At 36.3% G+C, this 18615-nt stretch overlaps 1 protein-coding gene across 3 annotated transcripts in view; it reads right to left on the reverse strand.

Moving 5' to 3' along the window:
* Positions 1 to 18615, reverse strand: part of Kcnj3 (potassium inwardly rectifying channel subfamily J member 3) — a 144663-nt gene that overhangs the window by 112548 nt on the left and 13500 nt on the right. The gene's annotated exons all lie outside the window — the stretch shown is intronic.

Raw genomic sequence — 18615 nt, forward strand, 5'->3', positions numbered from 1 at the left:
TCACACCTCCAAGCCAGCCCGGTTTCCCCATCTTAATTGACTTCTCCATCTTCAGACACTGAACTTCATCAGGGGCAACAAGAAATGTTATGTACTTCAAGCTGCCAAAATATCTTCTCTGATATCTTAGCCCAAATGAAAGGTTCTTTAAACTTCCACCATTGCTGTTCCACCAGCAACAGGTAAACACCATTCATCGAAATTACTACCACTATACTCTACCTGGCTTACACATCTAGTTCTGCCCCATTGGATATTTTCTCCAAAGTCAGACAGCTGATTGATTTTTCAACTGAAATTGTGCTCATATCAATCTTCATTTTAAATGTTAACTGTGGGGTGGGTTTGGAGCTCAGAGGTAGAGAACTTGCCCAGAATGTTTGCATTAGATAGATAGATAGATAGATAGATAGATAAATAAATAGATGAAGGTTCATTGACAACTAGAAAGAATTATTAAAAAAAAAAAAAAGTTAACTGTGTCCTTCTTACTTGTTGCAATTAAGTGCAAACACATGTAGGACTTGAATCTGGCATGTTTTCCAACCTTTACTTTTTATTACCATCTCCTGAACTCTTCTTTCCCATTATTTCACAGGCACACTCTCTGCCTTTAGCCAAATGAATGCCATTATGTAACTTAAACATAGCAAGTTTTCCCTTTTCCATTCAACTGAGGTCATATACCTCTGTCATTCTTTTCATCATACTCCTCACACCCTTCTTTGCCTGGCCACCTTTCACATATCCTTCCCAATTCCTTCACACAAGCCCCCCACAGCATGGTACTTTCCTCCTTTAAATTATTCTTTGCTGCCCTCCTCTCTCACAGGGTTAGGAGTTCTGCTGGCTGTGACCCTTGGACTTTATTATTCCTCATGCTACCCTTGGACTTTAATATTCCTGATGCCTGAAAAAGATCTTGATATCTGGGGGATACGTAGTTATTAAAAAATGGATATCTTGGTATCTTCCACCTTTAGTATTGTTGACATTACTGAGAAAAGACTTTGCAGTACTCACAATCGGCACTATTTTAAGGCATAAATCTATGGACTGCTTTCCTTTTAACTCAGCTAGATAACTAGTTAATTGGATCTATAACTTAGACTTAAGAAATAGATAAGACCATTTGACATGCCTTAACAAAATATAATTTTCATGCCATTGTAAATTATTTTAAAGTAGGGAAGCAAGAAATACATTTAAATAGGTGAAACTTTACTGCTAATGAGATCAAAGCTGGAGTAAGATTGATAGCACAAAAAACATCTTCCAGATTATTCTACCAGTGGGTTCTGAGAAAATAGGAAAATTGTTTTATCTCATTGAATCATAGTTTCCATTTCTCTAAAATGGGAAATTTTAACTAGATTATCCCTGAGATGCATTTTTATCTTTATAATTCTATCACTCAAATTCAACTATCTAATAAGGTGACGGCAAAGATGCAGAAATCATAAATAACTTTTCATTTCTTCCTCTCAACTTGTACTGGTTCCATTGCCTTCCAGTGTTAAGCAAAGTAAGAAACATGCTTTCTGAAAGGTAAAACCAGCATGTTAAGAGTTCACCAAGCTTATACCCAGGCTAGGGAAGACCTCATATTGGGCAGATAAATAAGTTACAATGTTTAAACTGCTTTCTGTACCACTGGTCTAGCAGAACATGGGATGTAGGAGAGCCTTTGTAAAGCTTACATCTCTTCTCTGAGTCATGTTTTGACACATTTATGTTTAAACACATTTTAAAATAAGTTAAATTCATCTTGTTAGATTGAATTTAAAGAATATTCAATGATTGAATTAAGACTGTAAGATCAGTAGTACACTGGACAATATAAGACATAAAATGTTTGAAATCAAAGTTTGTCCTCCACTTCAGCAAGTTGGCCTTAAATACTTAAGACAGCTGAACTTTATTTTCATAAAGAATTACTGTGAAGCCCTACTATTCTAAATTTATAGGCTATGAAATATTAAAATCTTAACTAAATGCATAGGTTAAGCCATATATGTTTAACAAATCTTTGCATGTAATGCACAAAAATTAAAATGGAAGGTACTAAATTATATTTGAAAAAAAAGGCCACTGGAGGAAAAATGTATAGCAAAGCAAAAATAGAAAAAATCCAGATAACATATGTTAAAATATTTTTGGATCTGATAATGCTAATCTAAATAAATATAGACACAAACTCAAAGAGGCTGCATCATTTTCCTTCTACATTCTCTAAGTAGTGCTGCCAAATACAGAAGGATTGAAGCCATTTCTGGGGAACTGCTGAATCAGGAACATGAGTCAGAAAGCAAACTCTCAGAAAAAGTCCTTAAAAAAAAAAAAAAAAAAAAAAAAAACTGCCGAAAGCCTCTCCACAAGATGACACATGTGTTCAACATGCATGAGGTCCAAACCACCTCAGCACATGATGGCCCCACACTTATCCTCAGATACCTGTGTGTACTGGGGAGAAAGCTTTGGTTCCAAGGAACAAGATTTTTCCTGTATCAAAATGGGAAGGGTGACACTACAGGTGAAAAAAGATGACTTTTGAAACCAATAGAACATTTTCCAGCTTAAATGACAAGAAATCTAACATGAAAATAAAATTTAAAAAATAAAATAAAATAAAGGGCTTATGTTATATTAAAAACTAATTTGGAGACATATGGAAAATTTCTTGACAATAATTTAAGGGAGACTAAGATGCTCTTTCTCCAAAGCCTTTCAGATCTTATCATCCCTGAAATGGTCTAAACATAGCTCTTCTCTGAGACAGGCAACAGGAATGGATGAGAACTCAAGGGACTCCAGGCATTTAAGTATATTTTAGGTCTAAAAGGTTAAGCAAATAAAACCCATGTAAAATCAACACAATTAAAATTATGCTCCAAAGATAAGTCACCCTTCAGACAACAAAGAATTGATTTTTCTACTTTTTTTCCTCCCCATCTTGTTACATGAGGGGACCTTTTCCATGTTCTGTTGCCACTCCACCACTATTATTAATAAATACTAAGATGCCACAGTTTATAAAATAATTTCATGTTTCTTCATTTCATTCAACATTTATTTTCAACAGCAGCAACAAGACAGCAGTAATGATTTCCCACTCGAATTTCACTGCTAAGGTCACTGCTATGAGCTGAATAGGTCAATGATCTTAGCTCTTTTGCAGATAAAGCCTGGGGCACAGAAATAACAAAGTAAAAACTAATCATAGTGAGGCAAATTGGACCTAGAATCCTTATTTGTCAAGTTGAACTCACTCTTTCTGGATCTTAAATTTTACCCACTCATTATCAGAGCTATTAAAAGCCTATTTCTACTTAATCTCTGTTATAGCTACAATATTTTCTCCAAAAGAAGAAAGGCCTAATGCTTTAGCTTTAATAACTAATAGCCAGCATTTGTATTAGTATAAACTTATGAAAATCACCTTTTTGAACTTTGCCATAAGCATAATGATATTCCCTCCTATGAAACGGTAAATAGCTGCACAGAGTGTCCTGGGTCTAATGAATGTGCAATGATTCTCCATCAGCAAGTAACACTAACATCGTTGTTTGGCATTTATATTACATCTTCACACAATGTTCCATAATAGATAACACATCTTGTTCTTGGTTATGATGATGAATAGCAATGCATTTTAATTCATACTCCTGGTTTCCACTGTTTTCTACCCACATTAATTTGCATTTGGCTACATTGATCAGCACAGTCTGAATCAACATACAGCTTCTTGTCTCTGAACACTTCACAAGTTTAAAGAGCTATGTTCTCTTTCAGTTTTACCATGTGCTATTGTGGAAGGTTAGGTCAAGATACTCCACAGTCGAGTAGTTAATTCAATAAATATTAGTGGCTTTCACAGATGCAAAGTAAAGACATTCTCATACTTCAAGTCTTTTAATAAGAATCATCCATATGATTAAGAATGCAAATTTCCTGAACCACAAATCCTAGATATTTTAACCCTATAAGTCTAAGTGAGGGCCCTGAAGTCAGCATTTTATCAATCCCATGAGATTCTGATGGTCCTAACATCTCACCTTGAAAAACTCAGAAAATTAGTTAATGTCTAAGCTGGACAAGGTGGTATATGCTTGTAATCTCAGCAACTCGGGAGATTGAGGAAGAGGAATCATAAATTCAAAGTCAGCTTCAGCAATTTAGCATGGCCCTAAGCAACTTAGGAGACTCTGTCTCCAGATGAAAAATAAATAGGGCTGGGTATATGGCTCAGTTATTAAATTGCCCTAAGTTCAATTCCCCAGTACCAAAGGAGGAAAAAAAAAATAAAGAAGAAAGAAAAGAAAATTAGTTAAATTCTAAATCATGAAGTTCTTAGTCACTGTATTATGCCATGTCTTAACCAAAACTGTGTCTCACCCTTTACAATTCCTCGGTGCTTACACTTAATAATCAACAAGATTATCTATAAAAGTTGCTAACTTCTTTAATTCCTATCAGCCTTAGGCAAAACTATAAAAAATGTACAGTGGACTCCACCCCAAACACCTTACCTCCAGTAATTTACCCATACCAGTCTCTTGCACAAGGAACAAGACACTATCCCCTAAGGTGCTTAGGATCATATTAATTAAATTATACTAAAAGACAGCAATGAAAAAAAAAAACTACCTTATGTCTATATGTTTTTAATGTCTTTTTGAGACTGCAGTAATGACAAAAGTAGAGTGAGAAAATGGAAGAGGATAAACAAACATCAGTGTTAAAAAATGTATTCCATTTTCAGTAAAGCAAACCTCAATTAAATTGAAGCTTCCAATTAAGAAGGTTAAGCTAACAATCCTCAGCTACTAAGTAGGGTGACTCCTCCTTGCCATCTTGGCTTCCTCCAAACATTCTAGATTCATCACTAAAATTCCCACATCACACAAAACCTTTCAGTTTTAGGCAAACCAGGATAGTTGGTCACCTGGTGCTCAGTAATTGGATACTAATGTTTTAAAAGCTGAAAATTTTCTTCAATAATCAAAAGATGATAAAGTAAAATTTTACTTAGAAATGACTCATAAAAAGTTGCTTTAGATTTAAAAAGGATCCAGATTCCCAAAACATCAGTTTTGTTTTTACTTAGTGAATTATTTATAAAGTGTCTGTAAAAGAGAAAAAAAAATCACAATGAAGAAACCAATAGGTATTTAACAAACGTAAGAAATATAATGGAAGTTGCTAGGGATTGCTTATTTTCAGACATGCCATCTATACGGATTCATATATCACTGACTTTTACCTGATCAGGTAATAGTCTTCTAATAAACACCAGCAATTACTGCAAAAGGTAACAGCAGTCTTCAAAGGAACAGGGAAACTAGACAGAGAAACACCTCTGATTTAGGTCCTGGAGATGGGTTGATCAATTCACAGTCTAATGATTCAGAAACTGCAATTAGTAAGAATGCAAAAGTACACATGGACAGGGCAGTGTTACCTCATCTACCATACCATGAGACAGTTTTCTGATCACTGTCTTTTGATGGATCACTAAGGAGGAATGATTAATTAATAGAGCTAACTACTATAGAATCATTAAGAGAGGAAAATTATAGAAACATCTTAATTGTTCAAAAGTTCAGATACTGCTTGGATCTATTCCTTTGAAATAAGTTATTTTTCACTAGTCCCGAGGGAGAAGAGTTAATGGCTTATTAGTGCTATTTTATTTATTATTCTAAATTTATTTATTCATTTATTAATTCCTTTTTATTTCTTTGGGTGACGTGGATTCTTCTAAATAGTAATGAAATTTCAGGAGGAAAGACACTAGGGCCCTTTTTCCCCATTTCCACTTAATCACAGTAACAACTTTAAAATGAGGGGCCTTCTTCATTATTTTCGACAGTCACATAGTTGTCTGAGCCAGACAATTTCACGCAGAACTCAATTACCTCTGGTGGGACCTGATGCAGTGGCCTAATGACTGGCCGTCTCAGAGCTCAGTCCCACTCAAGCCATCCTCTGCCTGCTGCCAGAGGGCTCTTTCTATCATGCAATTACCACTGTGGCATTCTCAGGCTTAAAGCCTTCCTGGGCTTTATTGTTTGCAGAATTAGGCCCAAATTATCATAGAGGGACAATTCTAGGCTCATCTCCAGACAGTGGTCCTACACGTCTTTTTACCTCTGCATACTAAATTATTGGTGATGTCCCTAACAAAATGAATTCTCAGGGCCTGCCCTGGCTGTCTCTGGCCAGAAAGCTCAGTTTCCTGAGAAGCTTCTGCTTCTCATTCAGTTTCAGCTTGTGCCATGTCCTCCAGAGGGCCTTCTCAGACCCCCTTAAGAAATCCATCCAGGGACCATGCTTCTAGGCTCCAAATATACTCTGATTGGCATTTATTTGAGCAGACCATGCTAATACTGAATTTAGCTCTACTTGTCTCTCCTTCTGGACTGTAGACTTCCTCCTTAGGCAATCTTTACTATCTTGAATATAAGATAATATAGGTAATTTCAAGAGTATCGATTGAGTTCCTACAAAAAAATAATCAATGACTGATAAAGCAAGTTTTTAAAGTGAGAACAGTTCTATTAAAATCAATTGAAAACAAAACAAAACAGAGATGTTTGCTGGAATCTACCACTTTCTTGAATCTATGGTATAAAAGTAAATAGCCATAAAATGAAGTTCTTAAGCATAATTACAAGATTAAAATTTTTTGAAGATGTAACAAAACACATATGAAATCCATATGACAAAATAATTTATATATATACATGAAGAATACATTGATAAAAGGTAAAGACTATCAGAGTTATGATTTTGCATAGTTGTGTCCGAATTATACAAGACCTTTCTGCATAAAAAAAAGAGTTTCAATTTGCAAATGACCAATATTAACTGACAATTTGAAAAATAGAACACATAGCCAACAGGCAGATCAACAATTGCAACCTCAATACTAATTAAAAGTAACAATATAATGACAAAATTTTAAAATTCTACTTGTTTTGGCAAGAATTTGGCAAGGCACCTTTATATACAGCTGTAAACTGGTCCTAACTTTCTGAATAGCAACCCTGAAATATGCATTAAAAACTAGCAGACTGGTCTGAGGATATGCTAAGTGACAGAGCACTTTTTTAGCATGCACGAGGCCCTAGGTTAGATCCCCAGCATTGCAAAATAAAATACCAAATTATAAAATGTAAAATACCAAATCAACTCAAATAAAATGAAAAGTAAAACATATATAATCCCTTTACCTAGGAACTCCATCTCTATGAATTTATCCAAAGTAGTACAGTTGGTACTAAATAAATTTAAACTATGGAATGTAAGAGTATTTGCCTTATTAAATGCAAACACACCTGAAGATCCCAAACCAGGGGATAGGTACTAAAAAGTTTAGATAGACACATAGATTAGCATATAAAAAGTCATCAAAGCTAATGATGTATAATTATGATTTGACATGAATGGTAGTAACAAGTGATTTTACAATAAATCAAGTTATAAAAAAAAGCACATGTAGCACAGTAACAACATATCTGATACAGGCAGCTCAAAGGGTAATTGTCAATATGGTGAGAGGACACTAAATGAAATCAAGAGTACATTTTTACTTTTTGTATATTTGTATTTTTTTTCCAAAATGAGCACTTGTTCAATAGCCTTTCCATATGAAGTTTTCATTTTCATGTGTTATTAAAGAAAAACTGTGGATTAAAAGTATGCAGGAAAGATTCAACACACAGGTGATCCTGTATTATGGGAGAGAAGACAGAAATGCCTTCATAGGCAGTGAAAAACGGCATGATCACAGATATAGGAGGCAAAATCAAGTGCCAGTATATGAGCATTACGGAAAGAAAGGCAGCCTAGCTTTCTTTGATATAAATCATTCGGGATGATGGAACACAAAAGTGTCCTGAAAGTAGAGTTACAAGCAAATTTACTGGGCAATAGTAAGCAATGTACTTATAAGTACAGATCTGACAGGTACTAAATCCATGTTTGAGGATTCCACCTCTTGGGTCCCCTTCTTCCTCCGGGAGAAGTCTTTTCTGCTGTCCTTTAATAAACTTCTAATTTCTACTCTGACCTTGCCTCGGCGTGCTTCTTTGGTGTTATTCTTCAACTTTGGGGAAGCAAGAACTCGTCACCGGTCAACAGCGGTAACATATTGGAGGTCCCAGACCGAGATTCTACACCGAGGTAAGTGCACGCACCCCATGTCTGTTTGAGGTGCATCTTTCTCTTTCTTTCTGGAGGGTAAGGTGGGCACCCGACGGCTACTTAAACGCAACTAGTGCAGCCGCCACTCTTCAAGACTCGGGTGAGAGGTTTCCCGGCCTAGGCAGCTCTCAATCACCTCTTCAATACAGAGCAGGCATGTTGGGTTCTGCCAAAGCCGCTTCCAACTTTTCTGTCTGGGCCTGGAGAGCAATTGGCGTGAGTACACAGTGTCCCGAATCCCGATCTGCCTCGGATGCGTGGAGGTGGAGGAAGGAGTTTGGAACAACTGTGGAATTCCGGTCTGGGCTACACTCAGATGATTCCTAAGGTTCCTTTCTCTTGAGCCCCCTCCCGACAGCCCTCAGGGGTATCTAGGATGATCGGTAGATGAATGGCACTGAGGGAAAGCCCCAATCACATTTGCCTCCATATGGGCCACGCAACACTCCCAACCCCGCATCCATTCCCTCCTGGATGCTCCCCTTCCTTCGCAGGTCAGAAATGTTAGCAATTCAGGTTGTAGGACTGAGAGAAAGGCATGGGATAATTAGCAAAATCTGCCCAGGTTCCCTAAGATGCATAGGTAACTTTCACTAGTCTGTTTTACTGCCCCAATGTTTAAAATGTGTTGTGTTCCCTAAGCTGCTAGAGAGGCATTTTTAGAATCAACTCCTCTGGTAATCTGCTACCTTACAACCAGTAGATATCCCTTAACACTTAGGTGGCTCCTTCAGTCTACAGAACAAAGGCAATGAAAGAGCACAGGATTCTCTTTTGCAATGGGTTTTTAGTGGCCGGGAGGATAAGCAGTAATGCCCTTAAGTCTGAATCCTCCCAGGGTCTCTGGCACAGGGCAAACTGAGACCCTAGCACTTTGCTAAAGGGGACCAGAAACCCCTTGGCAAAGCAAGGTGAGAGACGGGTTTTCTGGACCGTTTAGGAAGCTCAAACTTAGGGAGACGTCCCTAATGAGAACAAGTTTTCTCAGGCGCAGCGTGGGCGCCTGAGTCCTGTTCTTCTCACTCAGACAGGAGCTTCTCTCTCTCCAATACGCCAGGTGCACCACTAGCCTGCGTATTGAAAAATTGGGATAAATTTGAACCTCAGACGCTCAAGAAAAAGCGCCTCATTTTCTTGGCCTGGCCTCAATACAAACTCTCTGATGAAGAAACCTGGCCACCAGAGGGAAATATCAATTTTAATACAATTTTACAGTTTGATAAAATTTACAAAAAGGAAATGGTGTGAGGTGCTGTATGTTCAGATTTTCTTTGCTCTAAGGGAAAATCCTAAATTATGCCAACAGTGTAAAGTAGACTTAGCTATGATATCTGCCATGAAGAGAAAAAATCTTGGAAAAATCTGAGGAAAAAGAATCAAGAGAAAAATTTGGGCCGATCAAAGTACATACCCCCTTCCCCCTTCAAGACCTAAGGCAGATAAAAACTGACTCTACTGGAAAGTTAGGAGATATGCCAGATTGCCTGGGATTGGATCTATCCAAAGGAGCTAATCCTGTAAGTAAAAGGGAAACTGAGGATTCCCAGCAGCTGCCAGAGCCATTTTCGCTTTGGGGAATTTCCTCATTCTTCCCTGCACTGTAAGGATTGCTCCATCTCTGTCCACTTAAAAAGAAGGGACACTGAATGCAGTAAAGTCAGTCACACTGAGACCCTTGATTTTACACCTATAGTTGCCCCTCTGTGAAAACATCTGGTCCACTCATGGGAAATCTATGGTGCCACTGATAGGAGTCATAATTAAATGGAAGTTCAAAACCTGGAGAGATTTTTTCTTATCTGGTCTGTTTTAAAGGTTATTATAGATTGTTTCTTGGGGATGATCTTGGCTGAATGTGTGTCTAAAAGATGATTTTTTATTGTAACAACCTGGTATCTAAATGAGTTTGAAGCATTGCATAATCTTGCAGTTAAAAGTTGGGGTTAGGTAATTGTTTAGTTTGTGATTTCAGATAATTCATGCCAGAGAACTTAAATACTTAGGATAAAAAAGTTAAAAAAGAACTCTACTTCCAAGTTGGCAAGTAACTCCCAATCATTTAGTTTTATTTTGAACTGGGTAGCCTGAGAAGATTTCACTAGGTGTACCAGTGCATTAACTTGGGCAAGGATAGTAAATTATGATATGGTATCTTTCCCCTCAGTGTGTAAGATTTAGGAAAAAAATGTTGGTCTGGCTTATTGAAATAACATTGAATAGCAACAGTCTTAAATTTTTAAAGCTTAATTTTGGATATACATGGTAGTGTGTGGTTCTATTTTAAGATTTTTTTCAAATGATTTAATGTAACTTAATACTATAGGAACTTCAGAACAAAGGAAGTGACTTAATGATCCTAAAGAAATTTCTTCTGATGGTAGAGATCCTATTTTCAGTTTTGTGTGAGCAAGTTTTTCTAGTGTAGGAAAATGTAAAGGTATGAAATTTTGTAAATTGTATCTTAAACTTGTATCATAATTTTCAACATCCAAACCTGAAAATTGTGGCTTATGGTTAAAATGCCTTAGGCATGAGGTTTCTGCTCAGAATTCCAGTTTTCCCAGTTCCTTCCAGACCTCAGCCAGGACTTAAGTTGATATGCAAATAGAAGAAGCCTAGAGCACTCAGTATGAGACAGATCTGAGGCCCAAGAAAAAAAAAGAGTAAAGTGTCTTTTTATGGGAACTCAAACTAGATTAAACCAAAGAGTAAATTGTATGGCATTTACTAATTACTGGCTGGTCAATTTTTTCTAGGACTTTTGCTTTTTTCTTAGATTCTGTATTTTTTTTGAGCTCATGATTTTGATCCTACAGACAAGTTAATGTTTTTCTGATAAGTTCTATTTTTGATCAACTGGAGTTTTTTTAAAACATTGCAATGAGATTTCACCTGAAAAAGCTACAAGGCCTTTACTATTGTGTTGTGTTACACTTGTGTTACGTGTTGTATGTCGGTATGTCTGTGTGTATGTCCATACATCATGCAGGGATATGACAATTGACAGATGAGAAGCGCTCATGAAAAATTTTTAAAAAATGGATCCAAATATCTTTGATTCACGTGATTCAAATGGCTCAATTTAAATTTGGCAAATAGATAAAAAAGAGGTCTTAAATTAAGTTTTTCTAGGTGTTCAAAAAAGGCCCTAATAAAATGTTAAATCTGCTTAAATTCAAAAATTTACAAGTATTGTTTCAAAATGTGAACAGAAGGAGGTTAACAGATAAAAAAGAGAAACTAGAAGGTTCTAGATATGGATTTAATAGAAGGAAAATGTGTTTCTGGATAAGAGTCTATATGATTAAGAGGGTTTAAGTAAATGATATAAAAAGGTCTGTGTAAGTTGCTTATAAGTGTAAGTTTTTGAGCAAGTAATCTTAAAGAAATTAAACAGCTGGTCAAACAAGTGCTGTTGTTTTAGAGAATTGTGCTATGTTATTTCTTTAAAAGCTAAACTTGGTTAATATAAAAACTTCAATGTAATTGTGGTATTAATGTGTCCATATCTTCCAGGTATACAAGTCTGTAAGGTAGAAGCTTTAGAAAGAGCATTATATCAAGCTGGTGTTCTAAAGTTGTATGGTAATTTTAGGCTTAAAAAGAAAAACATGTTAGATTTATATATCATTTGTGTTCTATAACTGGACTTGTTATCCATAAGTTATGTAAAGTTCTATGTTACTTTTTACACTGAGATACAATTTAAATGTATTTTTAAGTTAATGAGAGCCTAATCTGTGTGAAGGTTTTATTGCAAAACACAAAAGTACATTACTACTTTTCTACAAAAGGTTAAAAGCTTTCAGCTTTTCTTTAATTCATGTTTTAGGTGTGATATTATATTGTGTTAGCTAATATTCATGTGAACTTGAGCAACAATTTATGTAGGCTTTGTAAAATGATGTTTAAAAAGCAAAGATCAGTTTCAGAACTACAGTACTTAAGATTTATGATGAGCCCTGCCTTACTTGAGATAAGGCTCTGTCCCATCTCACTACATGTGAAAGTAACTATGGAAGAAGTAGGCCAGATTTCAGTACATTTAAAGTTGTGTCCAAAAGTTGGTTTTTGTCACGATTACTAGGATCTCAAACAGGGAATTATGATGTATAACCCTGCCAGAATTCAAGGTAGCTATTATATAAGCTAAATATGTTTTTACCCTAGTTAGTTTTGTTTTGTAGTTTGCTTATAGATGGTTTAAGGATTGCCTGTTAATGTTTTAAAGAGGTACTGCTTTAAGAACACACAACCTGAGTCAACATAAGATAAGGAGTTATCACCTACAGGATAGAGAGATAGACATTAAAGCCCAGTGCTCTTAATATAAGGCTGTTAACTTATTTGCTGGATGTTTAAGATTAAGTTTTAAAATTAAAAATTTGGCTCTTGCCCTCTGAGTCAGTCTGAATCAGGGAATAGGGGACTTCTCCAAAGGGCTCTGCAACTCTAGGCCACATAACCTCCTGAGCAGGGAGATTAATGAGACCAGTGGAGGACAGAAAGCCAATCAGTGCATTTGCTGTGAAGAGGAGGGTCATCAGAAAAGGGAGACATCCCTGATGCTTCCAAGGGAAGCCACATGGTCAAGCAAGGCCTGGACCCATCCTAGCGCAATGGCACTAGCAGAACTGAGAAGCTGCTGTGAAGTTCCCCGAGGACTCCCAGGGAAGCTCAGCTGACTGTTAACAATAGATAAAAACAAAAGTCAGTTTGACTTGCTTCATCTTAAACACTTAGCAAAGACAGTCAAAGCCAAAACACAGCTATCCCTGGGCATTTTAAATAATAATAATAGTTTAAGTAAACTGGAGACTACAAAAGAGATTCTCAGACAGGAATGCCTGATAACTATCAAAAGGAACTGCCAGAGTAGTTTTTAGTTTAAGGCCTTTATTTCTAACTTACACAGGTAGGCTTAATGTTTGCTAGTATGGTTATCCAGCCCTAAGTAACAGAATTAAGGTCTCTCTGTTAGACACAGGTCATACTAATAAAAGGATTTTGCAAGATCAGAGGACATTAAATTATTAAACTATATCTTGAGGGAAAGAACGTCTGTAACCCTAAAAGTTAAATGTTGTGTTTACATCCCTGACATTTCTGGCAATGTGACAAATGTCCTTAAAGATTTACATGCTCAGATAGAAGCCATGTCCTCAGCAACTTTGTCATGGAAACAATATCTTAGCTCCTGGTTCTTGGTACTTCCTGGTGGAAAACATTGTTAGTCTTTGTCTTTGCCATCATACTCATTGGCATATTCCTGTGCCATGGCATTTATTGCTGCATCGATATGGTTCTAGTACTAATGAATTCTTGTTTCTCTTATAGACCATCCATCACTCAAATGGCCCTCCAGACTATTACTTCTCAATCAGACTTCTATCATGGACCACTCCATAGACCCGATTTTTAAGGGGGACTCCAAACTGCTTGCCCCACATCGTCCCTTTTCAGCCTGAAGAAGCCAGAAAGATCTTCTTCGCCCCCCTTCCTTACAGCAGTAAGGAGTTCCCAACTTAGAGGGGGGAATGAAGCCAGATTTAAAGTTAGGTAGTCAGTGTAGTTAGGTAAATCGGGTCTAACACCAAGTGAAATCTAAAATGGAGGCCATGCTGGCAATGATTCCGGGAAATGCAGGACAACTCATGGAATGTTAATGAAGTCCCGAAAAGGCCCTAGGCCAAAGTCCACCTCAAAGAAATGTTAATGAACAGCCCCCAGCAAAAAGGTGCTGACTCAGAAGTCCTTCCTGACCAGATTACTTCTTTGGCCCACCTGTGTCCCACCCCTCGGGCCTTCCCACCTACATTCCATCACTGAAAGAACTATAAAAAGGGGAGACAATATCCCTTCCACGGATTCCACCTCTTGGGTCCCCTTCTTCCTCCGGGAGAAGTCTTTTCTGCTGTCCTTTAATAAACTTCTAATTTCTACTCTGAAAAAAATTAAAAAAAATAAAAAATAAAAAATAAATCCATGTTTGAATAACAGAGAAGTACCCTCCTGTGGCTTAAAGAGGAGGAGTGGAGAGAAAACACAAAGAGGAGGAGCAGACAGTTAGCCCACCCCCTTGGACATCAGCATCTGCTGGGAATTCCACCTGGAATGCCCTCTTCTGAGCTATCTGTTTTGCCCAAGACACTAACTTGGCTCAACTGTCACTTTTTCCTCACCAGCTTCCCTGGCCTCCTTACATTCCCATTCCTTCTAGTCTTGCTTTATTTTTTCACGACCGACATGTTATCACTTTCTAACATTATAGAAGATGCACTTCATTCTCTTTACTGTTTTCTCACATAATATCATTGCCTTCCAGAGCAAAAATTTTGTCTTGCTAATTAATGTGTTTCTAGTGCCTAGAACAGTGCTTATGCCATAATATGTGCTCAACAGATATTCGTCAAATGAATAAATTAGATGGATATAAAAGGAAAGGTGTTGGCAATGATAAAATAGTGATGATTAATAAAGGCACACCTTCCAAAAGAGATGTAATTTGAGGATTAGATGATTGGTGGGTCTGTGGAGAAGGGGACTCAGAATTAAAATGGTGACACTGAAGTGGAAAAATATGGCCTGAAATGAATAAAAAACATGAGATCGTAATTGGAGGTAGGTTTCATAACTGGAGATAGAGGAATGGTGAACTTGTGAGTACTTTGTGAATTCACCAAAAACATCAGAATCTAAACTAGAAAAGAAAAGAGGCAAAGGCAGATAGCTATGAAGACTATGCAGGCTAGAGGAGTAGCAAGGGGCAATGATGCAGGATATAAGGAACATATAGAAAATAGAAGGAGGTAGGGGAGGAGTTTGAGGAGGAGGGGGGGAAAAGGCAGAAAGGGAAAATCTTTTGTTTCTAAATCCCAGAAAGAAAAAAAAAAACAACATATAAATGGAACAAATAACAAGATTTATTTCCTCCTTTAGAGAAAACTGAAAGACAAAGCAGTCAGTGGGATGTTAGATTTATAGTATGGTAAAAACTAAATGTAAGCCCACAGGCTATGGGGGGAAAAGCTACTTATAAAGAATACGATTTGTGATAAAATACTTTCTTCTACTGTTACCACAAAAGAAAAAGAGGACATAACTATGAGAAGAGGATAAAGACAGTAAAGGAATGTACAGAAATTTTTAACAAAAAATCACATTGTTTTTAATAGAATAGGTGGAGAGATGATGTGTCAAGGAAGGATGGGACAGCTGGGACTGAGGACATGGAGGGAGAGAAAAGGTCTAAAATAGATCCCATGAGGAGAAAGCCTGAGAGTACAGAAAAGACAATTAAAAAGACTGCCAAATAGCAGCAGAAACCAGATTGAAGTTTGAAAGCATCCAGTTCTAATGAGCCAAATCTGCAATGCTTTGTTTGCCTCCAGCAGTGTTCTCTCTCCTGGGAGAAGAAGCAAAGGGAGCAAGAGTTAGAGGTAACCAACATTTAAGAATTTGCTGGATGGGAAAAGGTCTGTAGTGGTTGTTGATGAATAAGAGACAAATCTTGGGCAGTAAAGTCCAATTCACTTGAAGCCAGGAGGGCAAAAATCCTTGACTCTGATCACTGAGGAGTATTTGCAAGGAAATGAGGAAAGTAATAATTAGGAGTCCTAGACTGGAAGCTGAAACTTCCATGGAAATTAGAAAGCTTCTAATTTCTCACCTGCCTCCCCACCACTCCTGCTGAGACCACAGGAATGGAAAGAAGCAATAAGTAAATGAGATTAGAAGATTTGTTTCTTAGCAGAGGATGGCCTTGGGATGAGGGGAAGGGAAGGAGGGGTAAACAGAAGGGAGAATTTGATTAACAGGAACGAGGTGACTGTCTGAATTTTGTATGCATTTGTATGTATTTCTAAGACACTAGGGTTATTCATTTTCAAATAAACTTCATGCAACCCAGTAGAAACAACAGTGTTTTGTGTGTGTTACATATGGTTTAAAATTCTTACTACTCTGCTTTTTAATGAAGTCCCTGATGGTGCAATAAAATTATCTCTAGTGCAGAGGTGGCCCCTCCACCTCTCCAGCTTCTCACCTCACTCTCCACACTGTTCACTCTGCTTCAACCACCTCCGCCGTCTTTTGGTTCCAGGAATAAAACAGGCTTATTCCCAAATGGGGGCACTCTCATCAGCTGTTCCTCGGTGCCTGCAGCATTCTGCCCCCAACCAGTACAGGTGATCCTTCTGGAGAGCTGAACTCAGCTTAAACACCACCTCCTCAGTGAGGTCTTCTCTGACCATTAACCTAAAGTAGCCTGCATACATTTTTCATCCTACCACCTTGTCTTGCTTTGTTCTTTATTCCTGAAACATTACTACCTGGTAATATCTCGCTTATTTATTTGTGTTTTGTGGTCTACCTCTTCCAATTAGAATATAACACCCAGGAGGAAAAGGATTCTGTTGTATCAGTCACTATGTTTAGCATCTCAAATACATCCTAGCACACAGCATACATTCAATAAATACCTATCTGGTGAATAAATACATGCTTGAAAACTTGCTACTTCAATGCTTAATAGGATGGAAAGCTGCATCTAGTATAAGTTTATTCACAAGGCTCCACACCAAAGAACTTCAGAGGTAGAAAATGGTATTCTTGCTGACTTAAAACAAACTCAAAAACTCCTGTCTTATTCTAAGCAATAAATATGATGAGGAAGTAAATTTTATTTTTAATGAAGGGATAAAGGAGAAAATATCTTTAAAGATGAATCTGAATAAATGTCAATAAAATTTTAAATGATCAAATGGATATAAAAATGTCAGTGTTATTTTTATCATACTCAAGGATGGCTAGAAACAGACAGGTTTTACAGAGTTTGAACAGTGTGGAATTTAATTAGTTAGGGCATATACACAAACAAAATGTCAGATAAATTTTCCAACAAATAAATTCTATAAATTATGAGCAATGTTTTTTTTTTCTGTTTGTCTTGCTATATTAGATCTAGAAAACAGGCTTAATTAAGAGGTTAAAAGAAAATAGACTATAATCTCTTCTCCATGAAAGGTAATATCTAAATAAGAAATTCAGTCTTCAGCTAAGTTTTCACATTTTATGTTGAAAGTATTCTCAGCCACTTCATTAAAACAAACAAACAAACAAACAAACAAACAAAGCAAGAAGGAAAAAATGTTAAAATAAAATCTATAATGCTAATGAATGACTGATGTTACAGAATTGTTCACGGACTTATATAGGACATTATTTACTAATCATGGTCCTCTGAAATATAGGTAAAATTTTTCAATAGAGCCTGCTTCAGCATTCCCTCAAAGTGCCCATGTAGAAGCCAAAAATCAAAAGACTTAATAAATAAGAAAACCCCAGACTTATCCAAATAGAAATGTTCTACAAAATACCTGACCTGAATTTTTCAAACACATCAAGGTCAACAAACACAAAGGAAGGTTGAGGAATATTTTATCTTTAGACTGTGATTTTGTATGCAAATGATTTCACTCTTAATAAAGACAGTATTTAAAGATAAATGGATGTATAAATGAATAATTATGACTGATCTAATACAGGACCACAAGGCTATCAATTCAAACAAAATATTCACTCATGTCAGTGATTTAAATAATAGTTCAAAACTATAAGAATCACATATTATAGGAATAAAGAAATATGCCTACATGTATTGCTTATGCTCTAATAATTCATTATTACTTTGGTAAATGAGATGTATAAGATTTACAGTGAAATGTAAGTATTTCTTGGACTGAACCTTTATAAATTGATTTCATTGCTCACTAATATATGACATTTTAGAAAAGTACAATGACATCATTTCAATTTTAGTTGAGAATTCAATGGGGACTTAAGTCATCAAATAATGGACAAAAATATCAAATTTCAAATATGGTTTGATGAGGTAAATCTTTTCTTTTTTATGAGTAAAAATCATAATTTTTAAACTGAAGCATTTATTAAAAAATAATTTTTAAGATACAGTGTTGAGGTAGTAATTATACTATCTTCTCTAAAGAGAAAGAAAAGAAGTTCATAGAAACTGAATATTTTCCTTAAATTTCTGATAGGCATTATATGATAGATGCGAAAAATTACAATGGCTTGCTGTCCCCTTAGACAAAAGCAACTATGTGTAATCAAAGATCTTACACTTTGGTATAAAGACTGAATTTATGTTACTGTCAATGTCAAGTTCAATATTGTTATAGTTAATATATAATAGCATTTTAAGATTAAATGAAAGAAAAAAGTTAAAAGTTGAAAGTTAAAATATTTTTTGCTTTTTTTAATTACCTAAAGAAAAATAGACATCCATGTACACATACACATACACACACACACACACACACAGACATACAGATGTTCCACTGTTGGTCTCAAGTATTCAGCAGGTTCCCAACCAGCTAGGCAATATTG

The sequence above is a fragment of the Marmota monax genome, unplaced genomic scaffold, assembly GCF_021218885.2.
Source record: "Marmota monax isolate L192 unplaced genomic scaffold, Marmota_monax_Labrador192_F-V1.1 WCK01_AAM20220418_F8-fsc00048, whole genome shotgun sequence".
In the NCBI taxonomy this organism is placed as follows: Eukaryota; Metazoa; Chordata; class Mammalia; order Rodentia; family Sciuridae; genus Marmota; species Marmota monax.